Raw genomic sequence first — 24193 nt, 5'->3', positions numbered from 1 at the left:
TGTTATCTTCATACAAAGTGTTATCTTCATACATAGTGTTGTCTTCATACATAGTGTTATCTTCATACAAAGTGTTATCTTCATACATAGTGTTGTCTTCATACATAGTGTTATCTTCATACATTGTGTCGTCTTCATACAAAGTGTTGTCTTCATACAAAGTGTTCTCTTCATACAAAGTGTTATCTTCATACATAGTGTTATCTTCATACATAGTGTTGACTTCATACATTTTGTCATCTTCATACACAGTGTTATCTTCATACATTGTGTCATCTTCATGTTATAATAACCATGTCAGGGCAGTGAAGTATAACGGGGCTTAAGTGACTCCCTGAGTCATATCAATAGGCTGTACCAGTGGCCTAAATACCTTCTGCACACGTCATCTTGATTGTGCGTATCGCGCGCAAAGAAAATAATGACAATATAGTGAACATGTTATAGTTCCCTGTGTTTACTTCTCTTACACAAAGGTTTTATCCAGGCCGTTTGTGGAGTGACCGCTCGAATGATATCATTACGTTCAGGATGGGACGTCGTATCATGAGACACAGAAACAACAAATCGTCCGTGTGTAGCTACTGCATGTATACCAAGTAATAATGACTGCAATATGTGCCCCACTCTATCCTGCTTCTCCGGAAACGTATTGCCCTCGGTTATATAATTGAAATCCCTTGAACCCAACAGCAAAGGTTACCAAGGAAACCCTTCAAACCAACAGCTATGGTTACCAAGGTTACCCTTTAACCCAACAGTTATGGTTACCAAGAAACCATTTAACACAACAACTATGGTTACCAAGGTAACCCTTTACCCAAACAGTTATGGTTACCAAGGAAACCCTTTAACCCAACAGATGTGGTTACCAAGGTATCCCTTTAACCCAACAGCTATGGTTACCAAGGTAGCCCTTTAACCCAACAGCAATAGTAACCAAGGTAACCCTTCAACCCAGCAACAATAGTTACCAAGGTGACCCTTTAACCCAACAGCTATAATTACCAAGGAAACCCTTTAACCCAACAGTTATGATTACCAAGGTAGCCCTTTAACCCAACAGCAATAGTAACCAAGGTAACCCTTCAACCCAGCAAAAATAGTTACCAAGGTGACCCTTTAACCCAACAGCCATGATAACCAAGGAAATCCTGGATATCAACCCTACCGCCCATGAATTCTTCACAGGTAATCTTCACACCATCTGCCCAAGTTAACTAAAGAACTAAAATCCCCCCAACTCAGTACATTGAGTAACTAAACGTCCTGCGTTACCCAGGTAACCCTTGACCCGGACCGCCCAAGTGAATTCAGAAACACTTCAACCAGACAACCTTTATCATGCAAACCTCTCAACCCAATGTCTGAAGTTGTCTGGTCAGTCCTTGACCCGAACCGCCCAAGTTAATTTGAATAAACGCGACAAAAACAAATATTTCAACTGCCACAAGAAATTTCCACTAAAAGCAGTGTCCATTGGGTTAAAGGGCTAGATCTTAAATTATATGACCCGTGAAGATCCAGGGTAGAATAGGTCTTAAGCAACCCGTGCTTGTCGTAAAAGGCGACTATGCTTGTCGTACAAGGCGACTAACGGGATCGGGTGGTCAGGTTCGCTGACTTGGTTGAAGCATGTCATCGATCCAAATGGCGTGGATCGATGCTCATGATAGTAATCACTGGATTGTCTGGTCCAGACTCGAATATTTACAGACCGCCGTCATATAGCTTGAATATTGCTGAGTGCGGCGTTAAACAAATAGGGATGATACCAGGTGTTCACGAAACGGTTAGTGTATCCTGCCTCACCGGTGGCACCCGTCACAAATACATGCAAAGGCAAGTCAAATGTTCGCTTTAAAAAACACGGGAATAAATGGTACAAGTCAAAGTAGGGAACTTATGGTACAAGTCAAAATAAGAAATAGGGAACACCATTTTTGTCCCTGAAGCATCAAATTTGGAAATGTCTTCCATTAAACCTTTTGAATTTCTTACTAAGACTTGAATTTTGTGACCCTGATCAAACAACTTTTGAGCAAGAGTCGTATGACGCTCTTTGAATTCTTCATAGAAAGATCATGCGCGATTTTACCTCAAAAGTTGTGAAATGTAGATTGCAACACATAAAGGGAAAGTCGACTATTGGAAAGTTGAAATAATCCCTCTTGTCATTCTGTCTTGTGTTTATGTGTCTTACTGAATCTTATATGCTTAGATCTGAGTATAAAAGGGATGAGTAGGTTTTATTGGTTTCTTGTATGTCCTGCTCAGGTGGGTTAATCAATGGAAGGTTCGCCCCGATTATGTTTCTAGATTTGTCAGCACCATACCCGTGCTCGTGGGTTTCATCGAAGTGGTAAACGTCTGAGACCTGCATCACTTCGGGCTTTCCTCCCACATTAAGCTGACACGCCGTGATATAATTGGAATACTGTTAAAAGCGGCGTTAAACACAACTCACTCACTCACTCACTCACTGAAGCTTAAGTAAACTTCTTGGCCAAAGTAAACCTTGTTTTGACTTTCCAATCCAAGAAGAAACTTTGAGTCCAGCATTTCGCATATTGTTTTCTCAATAAACTTCAGATGAAGTTTGCTTTCATTTTTTACTAATTCTCTCTCTCGAGTTATCGTATAAACCTTTAACCTCACCGCCTTTGCGAAGAGAGGTTCCATGTGCACATTATGAACAAAACATTACATGGCTGCAGTTGAGGCCATCTTGTTAAGGAAACAAACAGCTCCACGTCAGACTTGCGATACAAACATGTAAATATGTTCAACAGCTGACTAACAACGTGCAGTGATACTGCCAAATACTTACCTAAATCTTGTAATGAACAACAACAAAATTATGGAATAATAACAACAAAAATTTAAAAAAATAGTTCAGGGCAAAGCTCCTTGCACCCTTGTCTTAAAGTAATTTTATACAGACAGCCTGTAATACATTATGCAGCAAACCTAAACCTGTTTTGTAAATTCTACGAATTGTTACAGGATTTTTTTTAAAAACCGAATAAATAACGCGTGTATAAGACAACAATACCACAATGTTACGTATCGCCGACCTTATACCAGTGTAATAAAGGGAGGTAACTCATGTGTAGTAGATTGTAAGTCAAGCATGCCTAGGGGCAAAGTGCCTGAAGCAGTTAACATCCGTTATGACTGCTTGATGTATGCGTGTATGACAAGTGTACTGTAGGTAGATGGAATATCAGATAGGACACCTCATATACATATTGGCCACATCAGAGGTCGGGCGGAGATACGAGTGACGGAGAGGTTAGAGACCAACTCGCCACTTTTGTCGTAGTCCAGACAGGGAAATTGTGTCGGAGCTATCACAACTTTGTGTCGATCTTCTCCGGGATAACACATTGTGTCACCTACCTGTTTCGTCGTGGTGGTAAGTAGCTGCCTATGATATTCTCATTAATACATACAATGTTGGTGTGAACGTATATGCGTTTGACAAGTGTTCTTGTTCACCTTCGTGGATAAGTCATGTTGGTCCCGCAATGGTAAGATAAGCTTTTATAAGACCAAAAGGTTGGTAGCAGGATTGCAGGGATAGAACATCCTTCTTATGCCATATATCAAGAGAAGGAAATAGGGTACATGCAGATTCACTTAATTTCTTTATTGAAAGTCATTTCCACAGGTATCCTTGTGTCAGTACCTGTATGTCCTGTCAATCATCGATTTATTATAAAATAGAATAGTTCCATCATGGTCACTGTGCTTGAGTGAGTGAGTTGGGTTTAACGCCGCTTTTAACAGTATTCCAGTCATATCACGGCGTGTCAGCTTAATGTGGGAGGAAAGCCCGAAGTGATGCAGGTCTTAAACGTTTACCACTTCGGAAACCCACGAGCACGGGTATGGTGCTGACAAACGTAGAAACATAATCGGGGCGAACCGGGATTCGAACCCACAATCATAGGTTTCTGGCGTGCCCAAGGGACGCAACTCTGCACAGCGAATCGCTGCGCCTTAGACGACTGGGCCACCGGGGCCCCACTGTGCTTGAGGTCTGTTTGTACATGTATACATGTTCACTGTTGGCCTCTCCCAGACCCTAGAGAAAAGAAGTTAAAAAAGGAGTCCATCTCAAGTCTAGAATGATCCAGCAAGTCTTCATTGCCTCAGCTCCAGGAAATTAAGGATTGTTCTGGGCTCCATTTGGATTTTTTATTTTTTTATTTTGTAGACATATATTTTTAAGTAGGATAACTTTATTTCTGGGACTACATGTCAGTCTAGGTGACCGTGCTTGTGGTGTGCTTAAACATGCATGCATGCATACCTTGCGGTCGTTTCGTTTGGGTTAACAAACATTTTGTCATTTTTAGTGTCAGTTTCATTTCCATCCTTTAGAGGAGTGTAACAATGTTCGACTTGCAGCCTCTTATGTGACCTATATATAACGACTATTTGTGGTTGGAATGTGTACAGTGTTAATAATGACTTAGCTTATACACAGATGGTGAGTTTGGTTTACCTGTTGAGTATTCGGAGACTGAAGGCCGTGTGTGTCACACAGTAAACTGAGCACCCGTGGCCTGGCTATTGTGTAATCAGCTGGTGGGCTGTGATGGGCGTAACATAATACAACGTTGAATTCTAACTGTCACCTGCATTTGTTAGGTTGCACAGGTGTGTTACGAGGTTGTGTATTACTGAATGATGTTGAGTATTACTGAATGATTATTGCGTACTACTAAATGAGGTTGCTTATTAGTGGGCGAGGTTGCGTATCAGTGGATTGGGTTGCGTATTACTGGGCGAGGCTGGGTATTAGTGGGCGTGAGGTTGCGTTTTAGTGGATGGGGTTGCGTATTAGTAGTTGAGGTTGCGTATTAGTAGGTGAGGTTACGTATTAGTAGTTGAGGTTGCGTATTAGTGGATGGGGTAGCGTATTAGTAGTTGAGGTTGCGTATTAGTGGATGGGGTTGCGTATTAGTAGTTGAGGTTGCGTATCAGTGGGTGAGGTTGCGTATTAGTGGATGGGGTAGCGTATTAGTGGATGTGGCTGCGTATTAGTGTGTGAGGCTGCTTATTAGTGTGTAAGGCTGCGTATCAGTATTATCCATGTTAGGAATCCAAGCAGGGTCTTGGGCGCGACGATCGAAAACCACTAACCCACTACTGTAGAGAGGCCGAGTGAATGAGTGAGTGAGTGAGAGGGTGTTTCTAGCAACATACCATTACTTCACTCTTGGGAGGATCACGTGGTCCTTGTATCTTTGGAGTGAATGTGGTTTTACTTCGCATTTAGAAAAGGTTTAAGGCAGCATAACGACGGTAGATAACTCGTAAATATGTTAAACAATTTAACGGGTGGTGAGAACAATGTGTAGAAAAAGAAGGAAAGAGCGGATTTCCTTCAAACTACGTAAATTAAACATCTGTTGGTACATGTCAAACGTATGACTTCATCATCAGCACTCGTGCACCGTAATTGTCACCTGTCGTTTTGGTGAGTGAGTGAGTGTTGTTTGACCCCTCAGTCAGCAATATTCCATCTTGGACCAGGCAAACCACCCACGATGGCAGGAGGTCAGCAAAGTCACCCAGCCTGACCACTCCATCCTGATTGGTTGGCTCTTGAGACACCCCATAATGAACAACAGTGTATATATTGTATATGGTACATCTATATTCCTGACTAACCAGTCGATGCATGTTGATATCCTCGCAGGCAGCAATATTCCAGTTACCACGGCAACCGGTGTATAATCAAGTCTAGACAAACAAAACAGTGGTTAATATTCTGAACACACGATCAAATGTAGTCACGGCTTACAAGCAAATAGTCCAGGGCTCTATTCTAACCCTGTCCTAGTGGGATCTTAGTCAGCTCCTGTGACAATCACGACCCATTTCCCCCAGGGGTTGTTTACATTGCCTTTTATAATGCGCCAACTTCCAATCGCCGAGTGAATACTCAAGGCACTACATTATTATTACCCCGTAAAAAGGATCAGTGTGCACTCAATATGTTCATTCTCAGCTCCCTGGGGAGTAGACAACCGTTGCTTCCTTTTAGGCGTTAGAATGTACAATCACATAAATATCTTATCCTACCGGGTATCCATTCACTGCTTGGTCAAAAAAAGGCATATTTCGGACAAAGTCACTTGCATCAGGAGACCTCTCATGTGCTACATGTGCTTCAGTGTGGGTCAGGACCGAAGTCCTAGACACACAGGACTCAAGCTACCGAACACCGTCACCTAGTCCGCCATAGAGTCCCTGAAACAAATATATCCAATACAGCCCATACAAGCCCGTAATCTTTGGCAAGTCTAGATTACTGCAATATCTGAAAATGAAGAAAGTCTCTTGGCTCCTTTTTATTTTATTTCATAACCATAATTTGACGGGGGCGGTCGGGTAGCCTAGTGGTTAAAGCGTTCGCTCGTCACGCCGAAGACCCGGGTTTTATTCCCGACATGGGTACAATGTGTGAAGCCCATTTCTGGTGCCCCCGCCGTGATATGCCTGGAATATTGCTAAAAGCGGCGTAAAACCATACTCTCTCACTCATAATTTAACGACTGTTTTTTCTGTATATGTTATTTTCAGAGACTAGATGTGAGTCTATCGGTCACCCATCCAAATAGTCTCCGCAATATTTACAACTATATCATGTACGCGTAGTCTTATTCCACAAATAACTTGCACCCCCGGGGTCGAGTCAAGCGTGATGGATGACGTCAAGCTGATGTATCAGATGGACTCGGCGTAGGCGTCAAGAGACCCGAGGGGGGATAGCATCGTGTTAATAACGATGTTTGTGATGTAGACACTAATAAAGATGTTATGATAGTCACTTACAAGGTGACCCCATTGTGTCGAATGTCAGTCAAGTTCATCAGGTTGCGTAACGCGATCAGCTGATGTCTAAACGTTACTTGACGTCACTTTACGCTCGGCGCTTGTCAGCGTTATTTATTTTCTGTATAATATTAGTTGACGCATCATACAAAACTGATGCCCGATGCATTCCCTATTTTCATTTGTATCGTATGTTCCCGTGTTTTTTTTCAAGTGGACAATTGGCTTGCCCTTGCATGTATTGGGAAAGTTTACATCACCTGCCCGGCGCGGATTAACAGAGATTATCAGTGCTGCCTGGATAAACATGGCGCTATAGTCTTTGTTTATAGAGGGTCCCGTACCCGTAGAGAGTGAGCGAACGTTCACTGATACTGCACTGTGCTAGTTGGGTATGGTGAACGGTACTTCAGTATCACGGGTGGCCCAGTCGTCTAAGGCGCCGCGATTCGCTGTGATGAGTTGCGTCCCTTGGGCACGCCAGAAACCTATGATCGTGGGTTCGAATCCCGGTTCTCCACGATTATGTTTCTGTGTTTGTCAGCACCATACCCATTCACCGAAGTGGTAAACGACTGAGACCTGCATCACTTCGGGCTTTCGTCCCACATTAAGCTCACACGCCGTGATATAACTTGAACACTGTTAAAAGCGGCGTTAAACCCAACTCACTCACTCACTCATTACTCACACTATTATTAATTTCAATGAAGGAATCATTAGAGTTATCAAGTAATCAGTTAGATTGCTCTGCAGAGTTGCGTCCCGTAGGCGTGCCAGGAACATATGTTCGTGGGGTCGAATCCCTCTTCGCTCTGAGTATGCTCCTAGGTTTGTCAGCAGCATACACGTGCTCGTGGGTTTCACTAAACGCCAAAGATCTGCATCACTTCGAATTTTCCTCCCACATCAAGCTGACACGCCGTGATATAATTTCAATACTGTTAAAAACGGCGTTGAACCAAACTCAAATAATACAAAATAATGACACAAACAGCCGAGGGATCACCTTAAATTGTGGACTGAAGTTTCTTATTTGTTTGTTGTTCAACGCCACACTCAGCACTGTTACATCTATATGAAGACGGTCTGCAAATACTCGAGTCTGGACCTGACAATCCAGTGGTTGACATCATGAGCATCGATCTACGAAATTGGTAGACATGCATCAACCAAGTCAGCGAGCCTGACCACCTGGTCCCGTTAGTCGACTCTTACGACAAGCATAGGTTGCCAATTCACAGGACGACTCGCATGTACCAATGAAGTTTTATATAAAAGCAATTAAGCTTCAGATTCTCCATAATGCTCATATTCTAACATCTTCTCCATACTTTGTACCAAAACATCAGGGCGTGCTTCAAAACTGCGTGCGTCGCGAACATGTTTTAGTCACCTCCCAGTGACCTTGTCGCGGTGACTTGTAGAAGTTTGTCACGTCTCGTGGCGTTTTCAGCGTTGTCAGCACAACCCGTCGCCTTGTAATTCATGCTTTTGTGTCAAAGTCTCCACTCTGTTTCGCCATACACTTAGTTTATTGGCAGTACATGTAACCATACTGCCTGTGTATGCTGAGACCTGCACGTAAGGTGTATGTGGTCGGGTTGGATAGATAGATGGATGAATGAGTGAGTGAGTACGGTTTAACGCCGCTTTTGGCAATATTCCAGCAATATCACAGCGGGGGACACCAGAAATAGATTGCTTGATAAAGGTGTTAGGATCTACACCGAAACGTCGCACTAATTGTAATAAAGAAGTTGTTCATCCATAGAACTCGTCTTACTTTGTCATTTGGTATGACGCGGCCGGGGCAGGAACCCCTGACATTCCGCTCTCTGGGGGCCCAATCGTCTAAGACGCCGCAATTCGCTGTGTAGAGACGCGTCCCTTGGACACGCCAGAAACATATGATTGTGGGTTCGAATCCCGGTTCGGCCGCGATTATGTTTCTAGGTATGTCAGCACCATGCCCGTGCTCGTGGGTTTCACCGAAGTGGTAAACGTCTAAGACCTGCGTTACTTCGGGCTTTCCTCCCACATTAAGCTGACACGCCGCGATATAACTGGAATACTGTTAAAAGTGGCGTTAAACCCAACTCACTCACTCTCTCCGCTCTCCGGGCGGACGCTCTACCACTAGACCACGGAGGCGGTCACATTGATAAGACTAATGGGTGTACATTCAGATAGACATGGACGGATAGAGATAGATCGGTTGTACTGACAGATAAATGCAGAGAAAAGTAGTTGGGTGGAAGCACACAGGTGTAAAGAACCAGACAAACGGATGGAGATGATGGAAGATGGAGTGACAGACACCTGGACATGAACGACAATAACCCGTACGAATAGATACCCTGGCTGCAACAGTCAGAAACAGACGGATAGACGTTCGTCATGCATATTGGTCCTTATCTTCTGTAATCAATCACCGCCAGGGGGCGCTCTTTGGCGACACTTGATGACTGATGTATCAATATAGAGGGTGATTAATACACGCTGTCAGCGGACATGGCTACGGGTGCTGTTCCGTGCTTCACTACATATCAACATTCGAGGTGATTCATAGTGGGGGAAAAAATGAAATAAATCGTCGTTGTCATCATTACTGACGTCAGGTAATAAGTTGTGTTTTGAGAAAAAGCTATTCCAAACAGCGAACCGTTAAGGCATTTTGACAGAGAGAGGACTTCTCTGACGAAGTATGCGACGGTGAATCATTTATATTTAAAGACAAGATGTTTTTTTATGGATGGCAACTTCTTTATAATTTCAATATGCGACATTTCGGTATAGATACTTATATATTTGTCAAGCGACAGTGAAGTAACAAGGATAAACAACAACAACATAAGGATATGCATGAAAGGGATTAACAACAACAACAACAACAACAAAGGATAATGGTAGCATGATTTTGTAAAGAAAAAGTACGGGATTCTATACTTTACTACAGAACATGCCGCTACTCTGGCGGTATGTGTTCGAATCCCGGATGGGACTCAACCCCAAAAAAGTACGAGAATCTGTACTTTACTTTAAGTTTTATCCCAAATATAACATTTTTTTTACATAGGACCGCTTTCTAAATGCCATTGTGTGTTCATAGCTTTCGGCCAAGGAAACCGTGCCAATTTACACCAATTTACACTTGTCAGAGGGTTACGTGATCTAGACTACCAGCTGTCGGATTTCATATTTTGTGTGGAAGCCCCGGTGGCTGAGTGGGTTAGATCGCTGACTTTGTGTGCTATCGATTAGGTGCCTCGCTCTGGCTGTGTGGATTCGAAACCCGGACGGGACTCGACCCAAAAACGTACGAGAATGTGTACGTGTTTGATTTTATTCATCCCGCGATGGCGCATGCGCATCAATTTTCAATGGATTTAAATAAGTCACGCATATGCATATGGACTCACACAAAGACACCCATTCATGTACATTTCATCAACATGCGTCAACACTCCCAGTTTGAAGCTGAATTCTATTTTACCCGACGCATCACGTGAGCCTTACTTCATAAGCCTGTCACAGATCCTGCTATTAACATCTCGGGCGATGGGTTCAAGCTACCCATGTCACGTGGCTACATCTGTAAATGTCACGTCATGTCGCAACACATATGTATACCGGTCACGACCCCACGCGTCTTGAGTCCGGTTATATTCAAATAATACTAAGAGAGGCTCTGACGTGCAATGAATTTAATTATATATCCCATTGTTCACTTATGACGTCTTCGAAAAACGTCGTTGGTGTAAAGATGTAATGAATATAAATTCAGCATTCATGGAGGATAGACATCGTCCCTGTTACAAATTCGATTGATTTTACAATGTTTACATAGAGTAAGCAAAATAATAATGTCAAGTTTTACAGCTTACGCTTTTTCGTCATGATATCCGAAACTCCCGGGTACCCATTTTACAACTCTTCATTAACAATGGGTTAAGTTGCATGTACGTGCAGCCACTATACATGGTTTGTGTTAGTATTCTCATGGAGCATGCACGAATAACGATCATTTGAACCTACATCTCTATACCAGTAATTAAAACATTTAATTTACAGCTCTATATTTCCATTTGCGACAAAATAATTACAACTTATAAAGGGAGAGTATTATTCAGTAAATATATGTCTCATCTTTCTGAGCACTGAATGACACTTGGGTGTGTTCTGAACATTGTCTCTGGTTGCTGAATATTCAGACGAGGCAAACTGCACGCGCTGACCCCCAAGAAGATATAAACGCACCAAATCATTAACAATTATATAAATATTATTTCCAGTAGTGATTTTCAGCGTGGTAAGTGTGCTACTTTTGAATAGTGTTCACTAAACATGCGATATAACGAAGTTGGATATGTGAATATCGGTTATAACGCCGCATTTGAAACCCAGGCGGTTACGCTCAATATTGATGACTTAGTGAATGTCTTTCGGCGTCTCCTAAAGCAAAACTTAACTGATACTATGCAACATTGATCAAGTCTTTGTAGTCACTAAACTAGAATCGTTCTCCTATTGCCATTGATGACACTGATCACGTGACACGTATAACAACAACTGGTGAGTGTGTTGGGTTTAACGCCGCTATTAGCAGTATTCTAGTTTTTTCACGGCCTGTCAGCTAAATATGGGAGGAAAACCCGGAGTGATGCAGGTCTGAGAGGTCTATCAATGTTTATCCAGTGTTTTTAAGCCAACCCCCACTCACTACAATAACGTGTGTGAATATTGTCACGGATAAACACAGACTGTTTCCATGGATACGAGGACTACGTTCAGATAATGCGTCAGGTATGGCTGCCATATCGGGAATTACTCCTGATATATCCCAGGTCTCGTTACACCAAAACATTTAGAGATGGTACTTGTTGCTACCCTGCCTGGCACTCGACATAAAGGGACTAAAACAAGGCTGGTCGGCTCGGAGTCGTATACTGTATCTCAGTAGGGTATTAAAGTTACACTTTGGAATGGTATCTCAGATGGCCAGCACTATAAAATCGGCACACACACACACGTGAATGCACGTCGCTTTAAAGGTGCAATAATCTCCAAAGCAGCGTAAAACCCCATTTCATCTCACCTCACCTTGCCCATACTGTTTCCCTTCTGAAACCGAGGACAGTGAGTCAACAATATGTTGCTACCCATACCTACCTGCATACCTACCTGCATACCTACCTGCATACCTATCACATGCATACGTACCACCTGCATACGTACCTGCATACGTACCTGCATACCTACCACATGCATACGTACCACCTGCATACCTACCTGCATACGTACCACATGCATACGTACCACCTGCATACCTACCTGCATACCTACCTGCATACCTACCACATGCATACGTACCACCTGCATACATACCACCTGCATACGTACCTGCATACGTACCACCTGCATACATACCACCTGCATACGTACCACCTGCATACGTACCACCTGCATACGTACCTGCATACCTACCTGCATACGTACCACCTGCATACATACCACCTGCATACGTACCACCTGCTTACGTACCTGCATACCTACCTGCATACCTACCACATGCATACGTACCACCTGCATACGTACCTGCATACCTACCAGCATACGTACCACCTGCATACATACCACCTGCATACGTACCACCTGCATACGTACCACCTGCATACGTACCAACTGCATACGTACCTGCATACCTACCTGCATACGTACCACCTGCATACATACCACCTGCATACGTACCACCTGCATACGTACCACCTGCATACGTACCAACTGCATACGTACCTGCATACCTACCTGCATACGTACCACCTGCATACATACCACCTGCATACGTACCACCTGCTTACGTACCTGCATACCTACCTGCATACCTACCACATGCATACGTACCACCTGCATACGTACCTGCATACCTACCAGCATACGTACCACCTGCATACATACCACCTGCATACGTACCACCTGCATACGTACCACCTGCATACGTACCACCTGCATACGTACCAACTGCATACGTACCACCTGCATACCTACCACCTGCATACGTACCACCTGCATACCTACCACCTGCATACATACCACCTGCATACGTACCACCTGCATACGTACCACCTGCATACCTACCACCTGCATACGTACCACCTGCATACGTACCACCTGCATACGTACCACCTGCATACATACCACCTGCATACCTACCACCTGCATACGTACCACCTGCATACGTACCACCTGCATACATACCACCTGCATACGTACCATCTGCATACGTACCTGCATACCTACCTGCATACGTACCACCTGCATACATACCACCTGCATACGTACCACCTGCATACGTACCTGCATACCTACCTGCATACCTACCACATGCATACGTACCACCTGCATACGTACCTGCATATCTACCTGCATACGTACCACCTGCATACCTACCACCTGCATACGTACCACCTGCATACGTACCACCTGCATACATACCACCTGCATACGTACCAACTGCATACCTACCACCTGCATACCTACCACCTGCATACGTACGTACCTGCATACCTACCACCTGCATACATACCACATGCATACGTACGTACCTGCATACCTACCACATGCATACCTACCACATGCATACCTACCTGCATACCTACCTGCATACCTACCACATGCATACGTACCACATGCATACGTACCTGCATACATACGACATGCATACATACCACATGCATACGTACCTGCATACGTACCACATGCATACGTACGTAACTGCATACGTACCATCTGCATACCTACCACCTGCATACCTACCATCTGCATACCTACCATCTGCATACCTACCACCTGCATACCTACCATCTGCATACGTACCTGCATACCTACCCCATGCATACGTACCTGAATACCTACCACATGCATACGTACGTACCTGCATACGTACGTACCTGCATACCTACCAACTGCATACCTACCTGCATACCTACCTGCATGCGTACCTGCATACCTACCACCTGCATACCTACCAACTGCATACCTACCTGCATACCTACCTGCATACGTACCTGCATACCTACCACCTGCATACCTACCATCTGCATACATACCTGCATACCTACCACATGCATACGTACCTGAATACCTACCACATGCATACGTACGTACCTGCATACCTACCACATGCATACCTACCAACTGCATACCTACCTGCATACCTACCTGCATACATACCTGCATACATACCACCTGCATACGTACCTGCATACCTACCATATGCATACGTACCTGCATACGTACCTGCATACCTACCACATGCATACCTACCACCTGCATACGTACCTGCATACGTACCTGCATACCTACCACATGCATACGTACGTACCTGCATACTTACCAACTGCATACCTACCACCTGCATACATACCACCTGCATACGTACCTGCATACCTACCACATACATACGTACGTACCTGCATACCTACAACATGCATACGTGCGTACCTGCATACGTACCTGCATACCTACCACCTGCATACGTACCAACTGCATACCTACCACCTGCATACATACCACCTGCATACGTACCTGCATACGTACCTGCATACCTACCACATGCATACCTACCACCTGCATACATACCACCTGCATACGTACCTGCATACGTACCTGCATACCTACCACATGCATACGTACCTGCATACCTACCACATGCATACGTACGTACCTGCATACCTACCACATGCATACCTACCAACTGCATACCTACCACATGCATACGTACCACCTGCATACCTACCACATGCATACTTACGTACCTGTATACCTACCACATGCATACCTACCAACTGCATACCTACCTGCATACCTACCACCTACCTGCATACCTACCAACTGCATACGTAGCTGCATACCTAGCTGCAGGCGTACCTGCATACGTACCACCTGCATACGTACCACATGCATACGTACCTGCATACGTACCACCTGCATACCTACCACATGCATACGTACCTGCATAACTACCACCTGCATACCTACCACATGCATACTGTTAGTATGCGTATTCACCAAGTCCAGGTAGTAGATTGTATATAGGACATGGCGAGGTAGGTCACAGCACGTGATTAACAATGATTGACAAAAACTATAAACAGAAACAGGTATATTTACAGTTGTGTGCACAGCTACTGAACTGATAAACACAACACAGCCATTGCCACTCTCAGAGTAGAAGCTCGTTACATCTATCAACCAGGAAACCCCATCTATGGGACAATATTGTTCAAATGACTGATTTGTCGGGATCATACGGATTCATTTTTTTTAACTTTAAATCCGGAAAAACTGATAACAACCAAAACCGGAAATTAACCGTTCGGTTTAACAGGGTTTAAGTTTACGTGGCTTAGTCTACGAATTTGCATATAAAACACGAGAGCAGATGAAATATTTTGTTTTTGTCTATAAGACAGAATACCGAAAAAGTATATTTGTGTTTATGAGATATACGTCCATGCGGCGGCGTGAGTCAACCTGATGTTAATGTTGTAGGCGCGACTTGAATAGTCGAATAGAGTGATGTGATTTCAGAAATGTCTTTTTACGACTGAGTCATTATATACCAACATATACTGGCTTATATACCAACATACACTGGCTTATATACCAACATATACTGGCTCACATACCAATATACACGGGCTTATATACCAACACACACTGGGTTATGTACCAACATGCACTAGCTTATATACCAACATACACTGGCTTACATACCAACATATACTGGCTTATATACCAAGATACACTGGCTTATATACCAAGATACACTGGATTATATACCAACACACACTGAATTATATACCAACATACACTGGATTATATGCCAACAAATACTGGCTTATATACCAACACACACTGAATTATATACCAACATACACTGGATTATATACCAACATGCACTGAATTATATACCAACATACACTGGATTATATACCAACATACACTGGATTATATGCCAACATATACTGGCTTATATACCAACACACACTGAATTATATACCAACATACACTGGATTATATACTAACACACACTGGATTATGTACCAACCTGCATTGACTCATATACCAACATATACTGGCCTATATACCAAAACACACTGGATTATATATCAACACACACTGAATTATATACCAACATACACTGGATTATATACCAACATGCACTGGATTATATACCAACATATACTGGCTTATATACCAACACACACTGGATTATATACCAACACACACTGAATTATATACCAACATACACTGGATTATATACCGACATGCACTGGATTATATACCAACATATACTGGCTTATATACCAACACACACTGGATTATATATCAACACACACTTAATTATATACCAACATACACTGGATTATATACCAACATGCACTGGATTATATACCAACATATACTGGCTTATATACCAACACACACTGGATTATATACCAAGACACACTGAATTATATACCAACATACACTGGATTATATACCAACATGCACTGGATTATATATTCAACATATACTGGCTTTTATACCAACACACACTGGATTATATACTAACACACACTGGATTATGTACCAACATGCACTGACTCATATACCAACATGCACTGACTCATATACCAACATATACTGGCTTATATACCAACATACAATGGCTCATATAACAATATGCACTGGATTATATACCAACACACACTGGCTTATATACCAACATACAACGGCTGATATACCAACATATACTGGCTTATATACCATCATATACTGGCTTATATACCAACATGAATTGACTCATATACCAACATACACTGGCTTATATACCAACACACACTAGCTGATATATATACTAACATGCATTGACTCATATACTAAAATACACTGGCTTATATACAAACATACATTGGCTTATATACCAACAAATACTGGCTTATATATATATATACTAAGATAAACAAAAACGATGGGGGCAATTTCATGTGGCACTCGTCTTAATAAATTTCTTGTGCTAGAGTTAAATTGTATTACTAACCTCTGTTAGATCAAAGTATGACTTCAAACAGCAAGACTAAGTGACGACTCGGCATATTTTCTACATAATGTAATCAAACGCAAGCTTTTCGAGTGAAGAAACAGCCCACTCGGCTAAAGCAGTCTCTCGCGATATAGAGAGGGCCAAAGAGGGTGTTGTCAGTGGTATTACAACTGTAATGCTGTATAAAGAGGTAAACCCATCACCGGGCATCAGACGTAATAGTGAGTGAGTGAGTGAGTTGGGTTTAACGCCGCTTTTAACAGTATTACAGTTATATAGCGGCGTGTCAGCTTAATGTGGGAGGAAAGCCTGAAGTGATGCAGGTCTCAGACGTTTACCACTTCGGTGAAACCCACGAGCACGGGTATGGTGCTGACAAACCTAGAAACATAATCGGGGCGAACCGGGATTAGAACCCACAATCATAGGTTTCTGGCGTGCCCAAGGGACGCAACTCTGCACAGCGAATCGCGGCGCCTTAGACGACTGGGCCACCCGTGCCCCTCAGACGTAAGAAGCCGCCCACATATGAATCAACAGTTGGGTCAGTTCCTGTGAGATCAGTCAGCCAGATATTGTCACAGATTCGCGCGTATTACCGAATTCATGATACAAGTGCTTCGCTTCCAGCTGTCGCCATAGTCCAAAGTACAATCAATTACGAGTAATATATCAAATTACGATTAAATAACCTAATACAAAAAATAATCTTCTATACATATGATCTTCGTGGATACGTTACAACTTAACATTGATCGAAATGAAAAATATAAACCCAGCTGTATACCGTTTACACGTTTTATACCATTGACTTGTTTATAGCGAACGCTATATAATAATATACAGTGAAACATATTTTAGTTAGATAGCTCAAATTCATGAATCCATGTAGACATCGACACAAAGTGTAAGAACATGGTACTGGTAGATCAATGAGTATAATCGGGCACATCTTGGAATCGAACCTATCAGATGATCCTGGCTAGGCCAAGGGACTCAACTCTCCTAAACCCTTGGAGCATCCATGACCCCTTAATATTAACGTCTTACACATTTAGACATCTGTATATAATTTAGGTAAAATGTCACTGTGCGTTTGTTTTCATGGGAATCTGTTCACAAGCCTTGTTAACTCTAGTGATGTAGGTAAAGTGGGACTTAATTGATGAGGTATATTTCAGCCCTTGTCTTAGACTGCAGACTATATAGTGCATTCATATTCATCTATTTAGCCGGGGACACGGGTGGCCCAGTCGCCTAAGGCGCCGCGATTCGCTGTGCAGAGTTGCGTCCCTTGGGCACGCCAGAAACCTATGATTGTGGGTTCGAATCCCGGTTCGCCCCGATTATGTTTCTAGGTTTGTCAGCACCAAACCCGTGCTCGTGGGTTTCACCGAAGTGGTAAACGTCTGAGACCTGCATCACTTCGGGCTTTCCTCCCACATTAAGCTGACGCCCCGTGATATAACTGGAATACTGTTAAAAGCGGCGTTAAACACAACTCACTCACTCACTCACTGAAGCTTAAGTAAACTTCTTGGCCAAAGTAAACCTTGTTTTGACTTTCCAATCCAAGAAGAAACTTTGAGTCCAGCATTTCGCATATTGTTTTCTCAATAAACTTCAGATGAAGTTTGCTTTCATTTTTTACTAATTCTCTCTCTCGAGTTATCGTATAAACCTTTAACCTCACCGCCTTTGCGAAGAGAGGTTCCATGTGCACGCATGTGTGTGTGTGTGTGTGTGTGTGTGTGTGTGTGTGTGTGTGTGTAAAATTTGATATACATGTATGTCGTCAGTCAGAAGAAACTATAGATACACGTTTACTCCTATCGTTCAATATTTCTTTATCTTACAATATAGAATTTGTTATGCAATAAATTAGAATATAAACATCACGTATTTCCAGATTTGCAGGTGTTATTGGGTATTTGATGCCCGGAAATTTCATTTGAAGCAGGTAAATAATTTTCCGATATTCTTAACTGAAATGCCATACAAAATCAACTAATTCGAAGTTGTTCTGATAAATATTGATTAGTATTCCCTTCGCCAAGCCGAATGGTACGGGGTTTCTGTGCTATTTTATGATTGACAAAAACGTCACACACAAAAAAGTGTTTATATACTAAGTCCTCAATCCCATTTAACAACATTTTACAACTATTCAGATTGCAGCACCCAACAACATGCACTTTACAGTTTACCGCTTCTGGTAAGTGCACACGGACTGGCATGAACTTGCCGTGCTTATTGTGTATGCCGAGATGACACAGTGCACTGACATGAACGTGTATTGATACGCTACTCGAGTGCAATATAACTGTATGCCGGAACTACTTCCAGTCTGCCTCAATGGCAGAATGTTCTTTAAAGACAGACTAACTAAAACAGCGCTTAATAGCGAGAACATGCGTCTTTTCTTGTCAAATAACCTGTTTGTGTCGTGGGCCAAACCAATCTCATTAAAATCAGATCTTAGTTCCCGCTTCCGCTTAACAAAGATCTGAGGATATCCCATTAGGGGTCACGTCAGAACGACCTATCATCCGACCAATCAGAGCGTCGCTTACCAGACTATGAAAGTGCCAGTCGGAATGTGATTTCTAATCATGCAACCTCGAAACTTTAACACGGGGTATTCCGAACGATAGTTACGGGTTTAACGACTGAATCTATACAATCTAGACTATCTATTAGCCATTCCAGAATGTACTTTTGTTCAGGTTTTACTTTTTTTTATCAAAAACTTGCCAAAATATGTTTCGAAGCGTAGTCGCCAATTTGAAATTAATGCCGTAAAGCACGAGAAAGCTGCCTTCTGATTGGCCAATGTCGACTTCTTGTCAGTCATTCCATTGGTCGGTCAAAGTTCGCACAAGGTCGGTCTGACGTGACCCGTAATTGAATGTCCTCAGATCTTTGTTTAGCGGTAGCGAGAACTAAGATCTGATTTTAATGAGATTGGGGCCAAATAAGTTGACATTTTCACAAAACATCCTCCGTGTCAGGTGACTCGGGTCACGCGATTAAATAAAAAATCTCATTTGACAAGACACTCTCCTCTGTATACGAATGTTGCTGAACAGTTCTGGTCCAATCTACGATGGACTGAGTTGATAGGGTCAGTTGCTGGTTATTTGGCAACATAATCCCCTGGATCCATCCCACTGGTGTAGAAGATCTCCTGGTGGTGTAAAAGGTTCTCCACAGCAAAATTGATGCCATCGTCATTTGCATATTGCCTGCCAAATCTGACTCATACGGAGGATGTTCAATGAGTTCAAAGCCACAGCCCGGTAGTGTAGCCATGGCAACAACAGACTTGCGCAGAGGAGCATTGTCCTGGTGAAAAAGCACACCTTTGGTGAGTTTTCCAGAACGTTTAGATTTGATATTCTCGCCATGTCGCCTGGCAGATTAGCATAATATTGGCCGTTTAATGGTCCTACCTTTCGGGAAGTAGTCAACACTAGGATTCCAGTGGAATCCCAGAAAAATACGAAGCCATCACCTTGCTATCTGGTTGAACAGACTTTGCCTTCCTCGGAGGAGACGTTGGATGTTTCCACTGTTAGTAGGGAAAGCGGTGAATCCAAGACTCGTCCATGGTTAAAAATCGCCCATCAAAATCTGCTTTGTCGTCTTCAAAATGACGTAAATTCTCACGAGAAATGGTGAACCTGGGTCGTTTCTGATAACAGTCAGAAACCTTCGACCCAAGCGTGCTGAAACCTTGGTCATGCTCAGTTCATTCCTCAGAATGTCCTCAACGCTCGCTAGAGAAATGCCCATGCATTGGCTGGGTGACGTGTGGCGAGCCGTCGATCATTCGTAATATCTTGTATATCATATCAATATTTCCTTAGCTGTGGCAGTCTTGCTGATCCTGGAGCATCTCTGAGGCTCTCTCTTCCCCTCTTGAACTCCGCAGCCAACCACATAACAAGGACCATCATGTCTGGCTGCTGGAGATACTTGCTGGCAGAGCGTTTGCCAAGTTTGTCCGTGTTGACAGAGAATACGTAATCACTTTGATGCCAGGTTGTGTATTAGGTACAAATGCATCCTGTAAGATATGAAAGTAGTGTTCTCGGCACATGCAAACGGTTACAGATATACTACACATCCTTCGTATTTAGGATCAGGGTCCAGATTTTCGAATCTTTGCCCTAAAATTATCATAAAGCTATCGTAGGGAAATCGTAGACCTTCGCAGCCTATTTTCGAAACTATCGTAGCCCCAAGATATCGTAAGAATGTCGAAAATCTAAGATAGCCCCATACCAATTTATTTTATCTTCATCCAAGATGGCGGCATACTTTTCTATAGATATTTTTCAAATATATATTTATATATATATATAATTTATTTCTGGTAGACTTTGACTCAAATAAAATACCCCTCTGTCCATAGGTCCCATTACAGCATACATTTGATTGCACGTGTTATTTGTTTTAAGTCTGCAGGTCACATGGGCTAAGAGGTTCTCGAGCCTTGATAGTTCAGAGGTTAAGTTTTATATGAGATCACGTGACCTTGCTTTCCCAAGCTCATCATCATTCCTTATCAGTGGTGTAAATTTGTTCACGATTGGCTCAAAGTCAGTGACCCGTAAAATCGGCTTTGTTTACATTTCAGATGATAGAGATAGTTGTTGCTAAGCCTTATGCGTGTCGTGACCGACATAAAGAAAATCCGTTATAATATATCTTAAAATGACGTCAAACAACTGTTCATTGCCGGGGGGTGTTTATTTGAAGTACGACTCTTGCTATACATGATATATGGTTGTGTTAAACTGGATATTTATGTTTGTGTTATAGTGTTTATGTGCACCCTCAGGATTTATTAAATTTGTTTTCGTTTTAAAACCGGATTGCTTTTGGCTTACTCGCCGGTGTTGCACTCCTTAACCGTGCCAGGATTCGATGTCCATGGATTCGAATCCCAGAATTCATTTTAAGAAAATGGTAGCCGAATAGTTAAAGCGTTGGCTTTGTGTTTAAACAAAGTCACATGCCAATATTACGTTGTGTACAGTTTTTTGTTTTTTTTAAATATAGCCTGTTGGTTTCATGTCAGATTGCTTGTTTCTAATATTGGATTACTCAACCTAAGATATGCGGTCCCACAGACTTCGAGTTTACAATGAACCTCGAGTTAACAATATGGTGAAATAGACATTTCTGTGTAAGTTACACTATATTTTGAGGCGGCGGGGTAGCCCAGTGATTAAAGCGTCCGCCCGCCACGCTCAAGGCCCGGGTTCGATTCCCCACATTGGTACAAAGTATGAATCCCATTTGTAGTGTGTGTTCCCCGCTGCGATGCTGCTTGAATATTGTTAAACTCGGCCTAAGACCCAACACATTCACTCACTATGATTTGTGCAGGGGTTTTCTCCATTTGACACCACTTCGGCTTTCAAACATGTCACGGGCACTTAAGTACTGGTGTAGATTAATCACTCTAGATAGAAATAGGCTACCTCATCAATGTTATTCAATGTTAAAGTCTCTTGATGATGCTGGCAGAGTCACATGGGCTACACATCTCAAACATATTCTATTTCAATTTGGTTTAGCCAGGATGTTGGTAATATTAACATTTTTTATCAGATTATTTAAAATAAGACATCTTGATAATTTTAAACAAAACTGGTATTCTACACTACACTCTTCTCATAAATGTGTCATCTATGTGTTATATAAGACACTTTTACAGGTGGAAACATACTGATGCATTGCTATTCCTTTACATTTGAGAATTTGTTTCACAAGATTTAGATGTGGCAATTTTAAACTTATGACAGAAACAGGAAGATACACTAATATACCATACCATTTAAGACTATTTCCTCATTTTAGGCTAAATGACAAAATGTACTTAGAAGACTTGTATGTGATGCATATACCTATATTAGAAAAAAAGTAAATTAGTAAATACATCAGAAGTACAGTAAACATATTCATGAATATATTATTTAAAAAACTCAAAATACACAAAATGTGTGTGTGTGTGTGTGTGTGTGTGTGTGTGTGTGTGTGTGTGTGTGTGTGTGTGTGTGTGTGTGTGTGTGTGTGTGTGTGTGTGTGTGTAATATCGCTATTATACTGAATAGATTGTCTTGTTTTGTCTGTTCTCCATATGAAAATGCGCACGGATAAGATAATTTAATTCCGATGTTTACGTGTAATTTTGATCGGTCTTAAGTGTATTTGTTTCAGAATTTCTGCAGCATTGATGGTTGTTGTGTTCTTTGTTTATCCCTTTTGTTTATGTTTGTTCTTTTTGGAACTCCCGAGAAATTACCACTGGTTCAAAATGTTCAAGAAAGTGTCCCCAGCATGTCTGTCATATGTTAAATCGTGATGCCTCATCAACGTCGGAGCGTGCGCAGTACGCAGTCAATTTACGAGAGCTCCGACGAGTGCTGTCGGGACAGAAAGAGGTCAGACTATCAATAAACAAACCTCAGTCTGAATATTGTGAGTTTAATTGTTTGTTGAGTATATGTAAACCAGTGCCATGCGTACGTTGGGGTAGACAAACACGTGGTCTGTTTATAGCCTTGACAGCGAAACAACCTTGAAGCTGATGATGATGATGATGATGATGATGATGATGATGATGATGACATTAAGAGGTGTGGTGAAATGGGGTATAACGTCGCGTCCAAGATTGTTGCACTTATGTAGCGACGTACATGCACGTGTGTGGCTGCTTGTACTAATTCAGACAGATGCCGATTTATAGTGCTAACCCACTGAGATACCATGCCGTAGTTTAACATGAATACCCCACTCAGACACAGTATACTGACTCCGAGCCAACCAGTCCTTGTTTTAGCCCCTTAACGTCGAGCGCCAGACAGGGTAACCACAAGTACCATCTTTTGACGTCTTTTGTTATGACGCGGCCGGGGATCGAACCCTCTACCACAAGACGGTCGATGATGATATTAAGAATGAGTATAAGATAACCAAGAACAATTATGACGACGACGACGACGACGACGACGATGATGATGATGATGATGGTGATGATGATGGCAACACTGATTATGCCCACTTTAATTGACAGAAATGAAACTTTCAGATTTGAATAACCGAATGAACAACTAACTCATATTTTTTCCTTTGCTATTTTCTTTCAAATCCTCTTACTGCTATGACACCGGGCGGCTGGCGAGGCCTTCGCGCCCGCTTCCTTTGTTAGCTAATTTACATAGAGCACAAATGTTGATA

At 42.4% G+C, this 24193-nt stretch overlaps 1 protein-coding gene across 1 annotated transcript in view; it reads left to right on the top strand.

Moving 5' to 3' along the window:
* The first annotated feature begins 3181 nt into the window (after positions 1–3181).
* The window catches only part of LOC139471723 (chloride channel protein 2-like), a 70231-nt gene continuing 49219 nt past the window's right edge, over positions 3182–24193 (top strand). The window contains exon 1 of the mRNA XM_071254204.1: positions 3182–3418. The gene's annotated coding sequence lies outside the window, so the exon portion shown is untranslated. The remainder of the gene's footprint in view (positions 3419–24193) is intronic.

This window comes from Haliotis cracherodii, unplaced genomic scaffold, assembly GCF_022045235.1.
Source record: "Haliotis cracherodii isolate W230 unplaced genomic scaffold, xgHalCrac1.p SCAF_23, whole genome shotgun sequence".
Classification (NCBI taxonomy): domain Eukaryota; kingdom Metazoa; phylum Mollusca; class Gastropoda; order Lepetellida; family Haliotidae; genus Haliotis; species Haliotis cracherodii.
This window is presented reverse-complemented; position numbering and strand designations above follow the sequence as displayed.